General features: G+C 45.0%; 1 protein-coding gene across 1 annotated transcript in view; it reads left to right on the top strand.

Moving 5' to 3' along the window:
- Window positions 1–14465, top strand: part of PPIL2 (peptidylprolyl isomerase like 2) — a 361075-nt gene that overhangs the window by 27091 nt on the left and 319519 nt on the right. The gene's annotated exons all lie outside the window — the stretch shown is intronic.

Here is a 14465-nt window from a genome sequence, read left to right on the forward strand (position 1 = left end):
TCTTTCTCCTGGAGACAGGGACATTGCTGCATTTGCTCTCTCCAAACCTCGTTTGATTCGGGCGGCCCCCACTCGGAGTGCTGTCTTGTTTGCCCTGGCTGCTCTGCGGATCGACCTGTCCTTGCAATGCCGGGATTTGGAGTTGCGGATCGCCGCCATGGTTGCTCCGCCATTTTGTGACGCGGTGTCGTCTCCCCGAGTTGTTATGGTTGAAACTTCTCCAGCTGCTGTGCTGGGATCTCCGGCTGGGTGTTCGATTCTATGGGATCAAGTGGACCCGGTGCCGATGCTGCAGTGTTTCCTACATCCTGATTTCTTTGCTTCGTGCTGGACAGCCCAGATATTGTGCTTGGCCACGTGGATCTTTGAGGTACTTTTGCATTCTGACTGCTGCCGAGTTTTCCTGGTTGCTTCTTGTTGGCCGGGACGGTGTTCCGCGGAGAGCCCACTTGCTTTCCCTGACTGGTATGGACCCACTGTATCATGCTGCTTCTTGGCCATGGCGGGGTCTGGCGGCTCGGCTCTTCATAGAAGTGGACAGGGGTGATCGTGCCTGGGTGCCTGCGGGACCTTTGTTTTGTTAAATGGCATCTCCGGGCCTCATTATTTGGGCAGTTCCTGTCTCCATCCTTGTGTAGGCTTTTCTCAATATCCTTTTGACCTCGATTAGTGATCCGTTGTTGCGGGTGGGGTGGTGTTCTGTATTTCGACCGCCGGCTCCTCTCCTCTCTCTTCCTTCTTTTTCCTCTCCTTCTCCTTTCTCTTTCCTCGTTATTATTCCCTTTCTCTCTCTTCTATATTTCGGGTGACTCTGGGCGACAGGCACGCTGTTTAGTGGGGTAGGCCATAGCCATTACAGTGATGTAGGGTGGGGGGGGGGTGTTTGTTATTTTAGTTTGTTTTATTCTATGGTCCCTTTTTGCCTTTTTCCAGGGGGTGGGCTATGTCCCTTTGTTTTTACTCCTTCGTTTCGTAAGTGTCTGCACTTTCTCCTTTCTCGGGGCGGGAGGGCTGTCTATGTGGCGTCCAATTTACTTGTTTGCTATGATTTGTCCGTTATTTTTGAACCTTTGATGGGCGTGGGATGTCTCTGGGCCTCGCCCTACAGTGGTTATTTGATTGCGTGGGGGGCTGTATCCCTCCCGCCCCTCCCCTTTTTTTTTTCTGTATATGTTGCATGACGCCCTGGTAGATATGGTTGCTGCCTCCTCTATAAATCATAAAATGAAACCTTTCTTATCCTGGCGCTGACTGTGTAACGACTTTATTCCACGTCTATCCTGTATTCATTTTACCGTACACATTGATGTTGCTCCTTTTTGAATCTCCTGATTTTGCGGCCGGCCCCTGTGGTTGTAGGCCTGCGCTTGTACTTATACGTGTCTCTCAATAAAGGTTTTTTTAAAAAAAACAATAGGCTTTCCTGAAAATCCCAGGGAAACGTTTCTTTTCTTTTTTTTTTTTTTTTTTAAAAACCTTTATTGCACAATGTCATGAAACAAATACGGGCCTACAACCATCCGGCCGGCCTCAACAACGTTTTGGAGCACATCAGCAAACAATACGGCATCGCAGTAGTACTTCAAACAAAATACAGTCGATTCGAATTACACAGGAAAAATACGTACTACTGGGGAGGAGGAGAAGGGACGGTTCATTGTGAAAGGTTTTTCTTTTTTTACTTTTTTAAATGAAGAATATTAAGCTGGAAAAGACTAGAAAGGATCAAAGACCGAACATACCAAACAAAATTGAAGTGGGCAACGCACAGCAAGAAATCCAGCAAGCATGGAGACATCATCAAAATGGTGGCACTAAAACAGCACATAAGGATAGACAATCGCAGAACACGTTGTGTGCCAGTTGCTACCCACCCCCTGACAACTAACACCAGTGCCCCAAGAAAAAGGGGAGAGAAAAAGGAATATAAAATAAAGAGAAATAAAGGCCCATAGAAACCAAAAAGGACAAAATAACATCCCCCCCACCCTACACGCATGCAGAGGCTACGGCCTACCCCCCCTCGCAGTGTGTCTGTCGCCCCAAAAGAGTACCCGAAATGAAGAAGAAAGAAAAGAGAAGAAAGAAAAAGGAAACATGTATTACCGGAGGAGGGCCATCCACATGCACCCAGAACAGCCAGCAGGAATACTATCGGCCACCCCACCCCCGACCCCTAATCAAAACATAGCCAACGTCCAGCTCCCCTGTCTATCCATCATCGGTAAGTAAGAAGGGGAAAAACAGAGTCAACCTTGTCCCTTGCGATCCAGTGTGCCAATGAAGTACAGTAGCAAAGTAGCCCCACGGAACAGGGGAGGCAGCCAGAATGACCACAGCAAGACAAGGCACCATCCACCTATATCCATCCGACTCAGGGCAATGTGATCCATAAAGGCACAGCACGGGCCAGCACACAGCAGCAGTCCACCAAAGCGAGTCAACCCAGGCGCAGGCAACATGTCCAGAATAAGAGTGTCAGTCTCGCCAATAGATCTCGACGGAGGTATCAGACATGGCTTCCAAAGGCGATCCCCCAGCATCTGTAAAAGCGCAGGGCGCAAACCATCCACCATTGCTGTGACCGGCAGAGTCGCGATGTTGTTTGGCTCCCTCAACCTCAGCATCTCCACGCATCTCTGAAGAGGCGGCTCGCAACAGTCGAGCCCAGGGTGTGGCAAAACGCTTCGCACGCGAGCGCCAGCTCGGTCAGGCGAGGAGAGTGGGGGCAAAATGTCACACAATCGGCCCTCCAGATCACGGGCGTTATAACACAGGGCATCGCGCAAGTCGGCCAGAGCACTCAAAACATCGCCGATTATTCAAGGGCGCCTCGAAAAAGGATGATACTGCAGCCCCCTGCACACGGGGCTCACAGACGTGTGGCAACCCCCGGTCTCGATCGCCGGCGCAACTTCCCAGCAGTCGGTCATCAATTCGGCTCCCCGACAAGCACAGCCAGGGCGTGGGGACCAGGGCAGCACCTTCCATTTCAGCGCCGCGTATGATGGCAACACAATGTCAGTTGTCGCAGGCGCCCACGGCAAAGACCAGTTCGGCAATGCCGGCGCTAATCACTCCGCCCAAAATGGCCCCCACCACTCCGCTCAAAAACAAGAAGATTCACGGAATCATCAGGGGAGAGGGATACAAGTGTTGCAGCGCCAGCGATGGAGCCTTGAAAGCGTGGAAACCGAAGGGAATATTGTTGCGCCGCAGCGGAAGACCCAGAACCGCCGCCGTGTCTCGCTAGCCGATGCCGCCCTGCCTTCAATGGCCGATGTTGTTGTCGTCCGGCCGGGCGCAGCCGAGAACAAAGGACCGGTCCCCTTCTTAGAACACCAGCAGGGTAGCAGGGCGTCCTGTCACTTCCATCGCAGGGAAACCAACGGGGAGCACTTCGTTGGAAACAGCGTCGCTTCCCGAACCCGATACCGCACCACAGTAACAAAATAGCACGCAGGAGAAAAAGCGGTACGGGAGGGAAGCGGAAGGGTCGGCGGAGCCGAGGGCCCAGGCGGCCATCACGGTTGCTGGCTAGGCTCCTCCTCTAGGGAAACGTTTCTTGAGCCTGAGAGTGGAGCCCCTGGAACCTCGTCATGACTAATGGTAGTCCTACTTGCCCCTGTATCAATCAGAAACTTTCTGTCTTTCCCTAATACTTGACTGTGTACATAGGGACCCTCTTGATCTACAGGAATCTCGATGAGAGGCAAGCCAACCTCCCTCTCTAGGCTGTTTCATGAATACTGCTGATATTCTGGATAATCTGACTGTGCGTACTGGTACATCTGTTGTGTAACGTGTTGTGTGGCAGCTGTAGGCTGCGGTACTGTAACTGTCTGTTGTGCGTTCTGCGGTGGCTGGGAATTCTGCGGAACATGTTCTTGTCTAGGAGGACGTGGTCTCTCTTTAGTCTTACCTGTAGCTATGTTGTGTTTCAGAACTGCACATTCGTTTATATAATGACCTGGCTGTTTACAGTAATTGCATGTCCCTTTAACGGGAGCTGCAGAATGACTAGTCTGATTCGGACCCCTCTTCTGACTATCTTGTGGAACGGACTGTGCAACTAGTACTTTCATTTTCGTGTCTTTCATACGTCTCCTTTCGTGTTCTTGCTCTTCCCTGATTCTATTCTGGTGATACTGTAACATCTGGAGCATTTGGGACGGGGTATTAGCTTGCCAAGTACTTTCGACTTTCAATACTCGATTTTTAACTTGCGGTAAAGAATTCTCAACTAGTTTAGTAACAAAAAGATGTGGATACGACTCACTACTTGTTTTCAGACCGCTATTAATAATGAAACATTTCTCAAATCTGGAATAAAAATCACTAGTGTCTTCGTCTTGTTTCTGTTTACAGGCTGAGATGGCATCCCAATCTTCCTTTTTCGTGGCTAGTAATCTTGGCAAGACTTGTATTAACAGTTCGGGCAACTCTTTGGCTCTATCCCCAAGACCAGTACCTGGGACTCGTGCGTTATCCTCGTTCTCTAACGCGGTCCAATCAATCTTTTTCTCTCCCACCTCCCATTCCTTTTCTTTCAGTTTTTCATATATGCCCGCAGGCAACAGGACCTTTAACATTTTGATGATATCTGGATACGTGTATTCTCCCATACGGAGCATGTCTTTTAATTCACGGTGGAACCCTGCTGGATCTTTATTGTGACAGGGTAGTAACTTTTTCATTTCTAGTAGTTCTATTTTCGTGATAGGGGTGTAAACAAATACTCGTTCGAGATTACCCCCCGCTCCCTTAACTGGATGCACTTCTCGCAATGGATTCTGTCTGTCTATGTAGAACGGAGGTGAAACAGGAACAAAATATGGAGTCAGGAACGTTCTGTATTTGTGGCGCTGTTCTAAAATGACACTAATTAGATCGGTACCTAGACTTTTCCATCTGTTTAGGAGTAACTCGTTCAATACATTGTATAAGGGACCTGGATCAGAATGCTGATCCTCATACAGTGTGATGAGGTGCTGGATCATGTACATACCCACCAGTCGCTGCTCGGCTGGGGGCAGTTTCAGAAACATTTGGGCCACTACTTCGTCTGGAAACGTGGCAGAATCACTAACCCATCGGACTGCTGATCGGGCTAGTTCTTGTTCATGCATGGTACTAAGCTCACTGTAACCTATTCGTAGTTTCAGAACCTTATCGGTAGCCTGGAATACTTGTTCAAGAGAACAATGTTCTGGTACGGGAGGAGGAAAAACTTTCTTGTAATCTAGGCGTGAATGTCTATCGGAAGGTCTTGTTCTACCTACATATGCTATTCTGGTGGGATTCTCGCTGTCTACCTCTTCGTCTGAAGAGTCATTCTCTTTCTCGGCTACTCTCTTTTCTTCCTCCTTTTGGTGTATCCTTATAATTTCTTTACGGATCTTTTTGTACATAGATTCTATACAATTTTGTGTTCTGTGTTTTCCTTCTGTTATATTGTCACTCCATCTTGTCAGGACTTTCATATCTTCCTTGTTTTTGGCAGGATAATCCTGTTCTCTTATTAAACAATTTATTAAAAATTGCAAAATCATGCCTTGAATCTCGACTTTCCTGTGTGCCATAGCTTCGTGAATACTTTCTGGATTCTCCCCTGTTTGAATAAAGTGGTATATTCTGTCTAGATGTTGTTCCATATTCGATATGGTAACCAAGAAGCTTGCAACTCGACGTAAACGTATGGAATATATTAACATGCTATCTTCGCCTGGCACTGGATCATATCTACAATCAGGTCCACACTCTGTAAGATACTTTCTGAGGGCTTCATACGTAGCTAGTTTTGGCGTACGCTGTAACGCTACATCTCTCAGCGTCCGTCGCCTTGTTTGAGGCGGGGTGATAGGAGTACCTCCCCCTGCTCCTCCTGAACTGGAATCGTCAATTAATACTGAATGTGCGGCTGCTGGTAACGTGACTGGTACAGTAGGGGTACGTAATGTGGGTTGATCCTGGGGAACTGGCACATGGACAGGATTCCCGGGACCCACAACTGGAGGCACAGGAATTACATTATTAACAGGGGACTGGACTTGAACTTGGACTGGCGGAGTAGGATCTGTATTAGCATATTCTGGGACAGTGTCGTCTAAATAGGAAGAAAGAAAAATTTCAGCTGCAGTCGGTTTATGACGTAGCTTAGTCGGGACCAAGGGTGGCGGTAAATTACAGAGTGCTTCCGGGGTCACCTTCGACAAACCCTCGGCAAGAAGGGGATACATACCTTTTAATAAGGGCATTTCTCTGTCTGTCTGACTGTTCTGCTCTAACTCGTTCACCTTCTTCCAGTAATTCCCTTTCTTGGGCTTTTTCGGAGGATTCTCTACTTAATTCTGCTTTTCTGAATTCTTTCTCGGTTCTTTTATGGGATTCTTTACGCCATAATTCTATGGCATCCTTCTGGGACTGTCTGGCTTTCTTTTTCCATAATGCTTCTTCTACTCTCATGATGCACTCGGCATCCCATGTTCCTGATACAGGCCATCTATATTTCTCTTCGAGATGTTTGGTATAGTCAACCCATAAATCTAGATACAGTATGGCATCTAAGCCATGCTTATGATACATGAAATGTCCAGGACTGTCCCTGGGAGGGACAGGAACTGATTCTTCAAGTAACCCTTTTCTGGTTTTTATCTGACGTAATTTCGAAAACAGAGGCATATTTGAACCGTACTTGAACTTGAACACAATACACAATGAACACAGTAATGAATAGCAAAACAATCATTCATACCACGACATCAAGAACACATTAATAACAGTTCGAACAGAATACTACCTGATACATTGAAAACACAATACTTGAATTTCTCGAACGGACTTACTAGAATTACTGGATGCACTGCTAAAACAGTACAGAACATACCGGTCTCCTAAAGAGACACGTCATACCGTATCCACCTAGGTGAACACGTCGGACCGGATCTGTGTACCCAAACCCGTCGGACCGGGCACAAATTAATGAACCCGTCTAGATACCCCCAGCAACGGTACTCACCGGGAAGCAAACTGAAGGCCTCGGACTGGACTGGACTGCTACGACGTCTGGTTACTGCTACGCACTACGCATGCGCTTCGGGCTTCGGTTACAGGTGGGCCTCCGGATACCTCGGACCTTGCTCTCTCGGCTTGGGCTCTGGTCGGGACGACCCGCCTTCCTCACCGCCTCGTCTGGATGCCGGACCGCAGTCTCCGTCTCCTCCGTGGGCCTGAGGGAGACTTGAAGCAGAAATATCTGCACATGCACGTAGGGTTCCGTCACGGCTGTAGAAGGGTCAGGGGGCCTGCGTTACATCGCCGGCGCGTGGGGAAGGGGCTCGTCCCTGTTCGGGCGCCATTATGTGGTAAATAAATAATTAATTACTGGTACTATTTTTCTATGCATTAACTGAAACAGATAGCTCAATAAATAAGAGGCAGGATCCGTGATATCTGAGTCAGAATGGGCTTTAATCAGATGGCTCGAGCCAATGGACCATCGGGTTCCATCACCTGCAAAGGTTCAGGAAGGGACAGACACAAGGAAAAGGGGAATGGCAGCTGCGCGTCATATTAACATCATACAGTATATATAGTAAAACAGTATAATTGCATTACATACAGTAGGCGTAACGAGTGACAAACGGAAGATAACAACATATGGGCGTAAAAAGAAGGCGTGCACGGAAACATGTGATGTAAACGTCACAGAAGTGTCATAAATGGGTGGATACATGGAGGGGGCTACCTGGGCAGCTGGAACCTTTAACCTACTGGTGCGCGCAAAGGGGCCATGACGTGTAACTGGGGAGAGCTGGGGGCTCTGACTTCTGCACTAGAAGAGGAGACTAAAGTCTGGGATGTCAGGACGACATGTACCTATAGCATATCTGGTATCTTGTGTTTGGAGTACATGTTGATAGAATCTAAATGTTATCAGGGCAAAGGCTACTTGACACTAAGGCTGGTGCATGCATATATTCTACATGTATTGCGTGTGCTATGAATCTTCTATGAATATTAATTCAGTAATTCTCTTGCATGGAGACAGGAAGACTAGACTATAGCTGAAGATGTTTATGCGGTTCGTTAGCTTAGGAATGTGAAGCCAGGGGACCTGAACTGATAACTAGAGGCATAACATATTCTTGGCAGACGGGCAGGCAGGCCAGGCCGGGCACCGCGCTGCTTGGCAGGAAGTAAGTGAAGGGTCAGGGATGCGGGAGGGGCTGCATCGCTCCTCGGAGTGGTTTCAGGAGACTGGAGCTCGAATCTGGTGTCCGGGCCCTATGAGGCCTTGAAACGGGGACAACTCGATGAATTAACGTGCGCAATGTAAAACGTTGGCAACATAGGCCTAATACTCGTTGCTTTCACGAGGACTGGATAACTGGCATACTAACGTTGGACACAACTATAATTGCGTCTTTATTCGGTCAAGGGGGAACATATGCATATTGATCATGCACATATGACATATAATGGGGAACACGTAGGGACACATGACCGGGCAAAATTCAATTTTCCTCAAGATGGTCCAGAACAGCCAGAGGAGCAAGGGCACAGCTCTGATGTTGCTGCTGATCCATTAACTATGCCACTCGTCCATTGCCAGCCAGGTACCATAGTACTATTCACTGATGCTAGTAAATTCTTCACCAAGGTGAAAGGGCATTCAGGTCAAAATCCATACAAAAGTCTACAATTGCGGACTGCAGCAGCAAGCCACCAGGTTGCAGAGCCCTTCGTACAGTCACATAAATGCTTCCGCATTCCACCTTGCAGACCTATCTCTCCTGAATCCCGATTGGGCCTTGGAGTGATGGCCTGGGTTTCTGCCCTGAGCATCAGATCCTCATCTAAATGTTTTCAAAGATCTTTGTAGGACACATGACCAGAAAAGTAGCATGATATTGAGGGGCAATCTTCAGGTACCCCACTTTGGGATCGGGACCGGATAGGAGTCATACCATAGCTCTGGCATTATACCGCAATCAGTCACTGCTCAAATACCACCTTTAATAAGCCTACCCACCAACCTGTATCTGCTTTCAAAACAGTTCCACAAAGGCCATCAGGACCCAAAGGCCTAGATGGTTTACTATGGCTCTGTCAATGAGCATTATATGATAAATTCTATTCAACAATTGTTTATCATAAAGTTATTACGCTCCAAATTTCCGAGAAGCAGGAGGGTCACTCACACAGACAACAAAGGGATTGTGGAAGAGGCTCAGAAGCAGGAACAGCAAGTTAACCATGGAGGGCAATTGTGAGGGGCAGTGGCAAATCATCAGACCATGAAGTGCAGTGGTATGCACATTGAGAGCGGAGGGCAGGTGGATGAGGGACAGGGATAGCAGGTTCACCATGAAGGGCAGGTCGGCATGGGCATGGGTAGGGGCAGCACAACGAACCACAGAGGGCAGGCAAGAGGGAGCAGGGACACATGCACATAGAGAACAGGGGTAGAGGCCGCAAGCTGTCCACGGAGGTCAGGCTGTAGGGGCCAGGGGCGCGCAGACTGAGTACAGAGGCAGCAAACTGACAAAGGAGGACAGGAAGTTGCAGGTTGGCCACTACCAGAAGGTGGGCCAGTTTCAAGCCCCTGCTGCCAAAGGCCATCGACAGTGGAGGTGTTAGCTGAATATGTTCAATAAAACCTAGAAATTCACTGAAAAAAACAACGGTTGAAGTGACATTATAGTTGGGTGTTTAATTGAGTAAAAAAAATAACGTTTAACAGGGGTGTGGAATTTAATAAAATATCTACTTGTCCATGGGGCAGGTTGCTTCATAAATCTACTTGCCCTTTAACAACATCCACTCGTCCCTTTTGTGCCATGTAATGTGGCAACAAATTATGGCAGCAATCTCATTATATAAGAGCTCTGATAATAGCCTCTCTGATTATACCAAGGTTCCTTCTATAGTAGGGTTTGATTACTAGCAATTCCCTTATGTTGCCACCTTTCTGCAGATCTACATACTGGGGCTTAAGGTAATGGTAAACAATACTTCCAGGACTAGAATACCATTTTGAGTCTGTGCAAACCTACTAACTTGCATGTTTTCACCAACTCTTTTCTAATCTTTTCTTATACTGAGCAAGTTTGGATATTTCCTCCTGACAATGGCAGACATAAACCTTCTTCAAGGGTTGGTTAAAAAAAGTGGTTCGAGGGAAAGTGAACTTTTCGCATAAGCAAATCTACACTTGCATATTTGCTCATGGTAAAATGCAGTTCACAAATATTTTCTAGGAGAACTATTTCTTGGCCCACTTCTGCAAAGTCTTGTGAATTCCCGAAAGTCGTATATCTGCACTTAATCCAACGACAGGAGTGCACTTTATTTAATAGTTGGGCCCCTAATTAGGTCGGGCATTAACCATGACCATTTGTATTTATTAAAATGTTGTCTCTCTCTCTGTCGGCTAGCTTCACTGTGAGTGACACCATTCTGTTCTTTCACTAGGAGCATATTGACAGTCGTTTTGTTCAGTACCAGGAACTACTGTGTAATGTATGCTTTTTGAGACCAAAACTGCTTTTGCTAATGTTTGTTATAATGGCGAGGGCCCGGCAGCTCCCACACCAATAAGGTTTTACAAAACCATTCCAAAATCAGTCACACGTTGAACAAACCAAAAGGCTGACCACCAATTTCAGACCTACTGGCTTTACTGATGTTTGTTTATTTTTGTTTCCATAATCTTATTAAAACTGGTTACACTGATTTTTCCATTATGAATATTTTTGGTAAATACTAGTGTACATCATCACATTTTACTAAATAATGCTACAAAGAAATAGTACCTACATTTTTTCAGTAGTTTAGCGAAATGTTTTTGCATTTTTTTTTGTGAACATTTTATTTTGAAAGCAAAGAATCATCAATCTTGCTTTCAAGCTTCTGCATATATTTGCATCTAATCAAAGCGCATTCTGGGAGCAGTATACATAGCCTCATATTGCTAAACGTTGGAAACCATTGTAACCATTGTCAGTGGAGCAGTCTTAGCTTACAACATTTACCTAGAGCTCTCACCCTAATAATAAAGCCTTAGCATTAATGAACCATAAATACAAGTTTGAACAGCATTAACACATTGACACAAATATTACCTTAACGGAAGGCAATGCCTTTTCCTGATCCACAATGTGGTGCTGTAAACTGGTGCCGAAGGATTTGCGCTGTAGGGGCTAGGGCCTACTTGTCCCAAGGACACAATACACATGAAAGCCTGTTGCCCTTGACCCCAAACAATATGTCCCAGATGTCAGGCTATAGGGGTTCCACATCCCTGGTTTAAAAAAAAAATCACTGACAAACTTGCGTCCCCATCATGCACTGCTTATGACCTTGCGTATTACATCATGGTAAACTAAATGACATTATTGATGACATCATCCAAGCTACTACTATTCAAATTACTCTCTAAACCAGTAGATCATTTTAAAAAAGAAAGTAAGTAGGAGAGGGCTCACAAACCTATACAGCATACTTTGACTGTATGTACTTGTGTACACCTATGAAATACAAGTAGTGTAGTTCTAAAGAGAAGTCTGATTCAGTGTGGTAACATTTATATGCTGCACAATTTGACTGCTGACAAAATATTAAGTGCAAAGAGTACTACATTCAAACAAGGTAGAGACTGAGTGCAAGCAGAGTGATTTGCAGACATACTTTACAAAAAGGTTGTGGCTTAAATCAAAGTTCTGTTGCCAAATTGTGTGAGAAAAACAAAAGTTTATGTTTACACTACATTATTCACCAGTGGATTGCAGTGCACATGTTGACATTAAAGAGTTGTTATATAGTGCTACAGACAATTTCCGGATGAGCTGGAGATTTATAAGGCACAGATAGTTATTTCCAGAAGTTCAGTTAACATGTATTGTAAGTGAATCTCCATAGATTACATATTATTTTACAAACGGTTCAAGTGTTAGAATGATTGCCATCAGTGTTGTAATGATGTTCGCCATTCTGCTCATTTCAAGAATATTAGTAAGGTATTTTTAAAAATATGGCCTATCAGTAGCTAACACAAGGAGGAGTTGGGCCCAAGGGACCAAGGATAAGCAGGGCCAATTAAAGTTAAACACAAGAAATTTGCCTATCCTTCATATATTTTGGTTTTTGCAATTACTGAAAGCAACAATGATAAACACGTTTCTTCTGTTTACCATGGAAATTTAATTATCATTCCATTCAGTGTTTTCATTTTTTTGAGCATATATTTGTACCTGGAAAAAGAATACCATTGGCTTTTCAACTTCTACTCACATACCAAAATCCCATAGTTAATAGAACAAATTATATCCATAAAAGACAACAATACAATAATGAAATGATACTTGTCAAAACACATATGCAAGTTGATAAAGTTCAATTCAACAATACATATACCACATTTATAACATGAATACATTTTAAACATTGAAGTTTTTTAGACAGAAAAAAGACCAGCTTGTCGGTTTGAAATGAATACGAATCAATGATCCTTGTTATGCTACAAGGCTTGTGCCGACGCGTTTCGAGTCCAGGTATTTAATTACCAAACTCTCTTCAGGGCTTGACTATTCTGATCTGAACGAATGGTTGGCCATGTCTCGTCTTTGTGAATATTCCGGTGTTTGTCGATGTATTTAAGAGCGCAGAGGGCATCCGCCGACTGCCTACGGAGGGTGAGGTTCGTGAAGTACTGTTAGACCTTGTTTAAATCATGTCGTGGAACGTGGACTTTCAGGAGACTTTTTTCTGGATGAGCTGTTAATTGCTCGTGATCTCCGACCAGTTCAGCGGTGGGGTGCGGTTTGAACAAACAAACTGTTCTTCAATTGCATTCGCAGTTTTGATGCTTATGTTCCCAGCAATCAATCGCCTCTCGCAGACGCCATGACATGGCGTCTGCGTCTGCGAGAGGCGATTTATTGTTGTATGTATTTCTTCACAGAACTTTCTAAAAGAAAAAAGTTCATCCACCTCCGCTCCTTTCTGGAAAGATTTGCGGTGATCGGTCCAGCGGGGGGTGAGAAAAAAAAGGGGGGGGTTGCCATGATTCATCTCCCCCATGCAATTTTCCATAGGAATTTTAGACCCTGCTACCGCCAAAACAGATGAACAGAATTACACAGAATTTGGCACAAAGCTTGCTTTTTGTGATTTGGTGTACATCTATTCAGTAGTTTTTGAGATATTACGTTTCAAAATGTATAGATATTTAGCGGCACAGTACTACCGAGGGGAGTACCAAGTAAAAAAAACAGACAAATGCTGCATTCTTATTGGCTTGTCCAGCAGAACTGGGGTCAGTCCCGCAAGACAGAGTGCTGTGATTGGTTAGCCCTACATGAAGAGAAATGTTGCAGCAGCCATTTTAGGACTCTGTCCAAATTGTCATGAAAATTAGAATAAAGGAACATGTAAGGAGGAAGGGTGGAGGTAGGTACTCTGTACCCTATGGGGTCAAAGTGCAAAAAGAAAAAGTTTTCGTGTCACAACTGACTCGCAGAACTAATTGTGGATCCCGTGAAAATTTGCAGGATCACCCTTGGACCAAAACAAAAAAAAGTTGGGTGGTTGTCTGTTGGATGTTGCATGGCTGGGGGGGGGGGTTGCCATTTGCAAGGGGTGGGGGTCGGCGGTTTATGCACAGGGCAAGGCTGCAGACCTAAAGGTAAAGGCCATGCGAGGTGGGGGTTTGACTTCTTGGCTATGATAATAAAATCTTACTTCATGTTAAAAGAAACCCAAAAAATTCACTGAAAAGACCAAAGATTAATGCGACTTACTGGTTAGGGGGAAAATGGCAGTTAAAGAATACTATTGTAAACTCAAACACTCAAATTCACTATTTAAATGAAGTAATTATAACTTGGACATTCGCCATGCACTGCTTAGAACCTTTCATAATACAACTCATGACCTCTTCTACGACATCATTGTTAACATCACTGATAACTGAAATTACATCATTGATGACATCACTGTACATGATGGGGCGCAAGTTAGTTATTTCAGTGAACTGTTACTGGTCTATTTCAATAGTTTTTCCTTTAGTTTAACATTTTTATTATTACCTGACTTTTTCACCTAACTATACCATCACTTTAACCATAGATTTTTTCCCAGTGAAAATATAATATAGTGTGTTTGCAGAGTATATTGCTCTGCCATTAGTTTCTCAGCACTACCAACTTATGTGTACAAAATTGCTTTGTTGATAAGACTTGACCGAATGCACAGTGCCTTTTAAAAGACTAGGCTAGTGGACTGTGCAGGTGCATCCCTCGTGTGTGATCCTGACTGCTGCCCATGCCCCCTTCTTCTCCGTTTTTACTTCCACGAATGTGTTGGACTCTAGTCTGTCTTGCTTGTTTCATAGCAGTTGTTGAAGTCTGGGATTCTTGTCACATTACCTCCACCTTCAATCAATCAATCAATTACAAAAAATT

The sequence above is a fragment of the Lissotriton helveticus genome, chromosome 11, assembly GCF_964261635.1.
Source record: "Lissotriton helveticus chromosome 11, aLisHel1.1, whole genome shotgun sequence".
Taxonomy (NCBI): domain Eukaryota; kingdom Metazoa; phylum Chordata; class Amphibia; order Caudata; family Salamandridae; genus Lissotriton; species Lissotriton helveticus.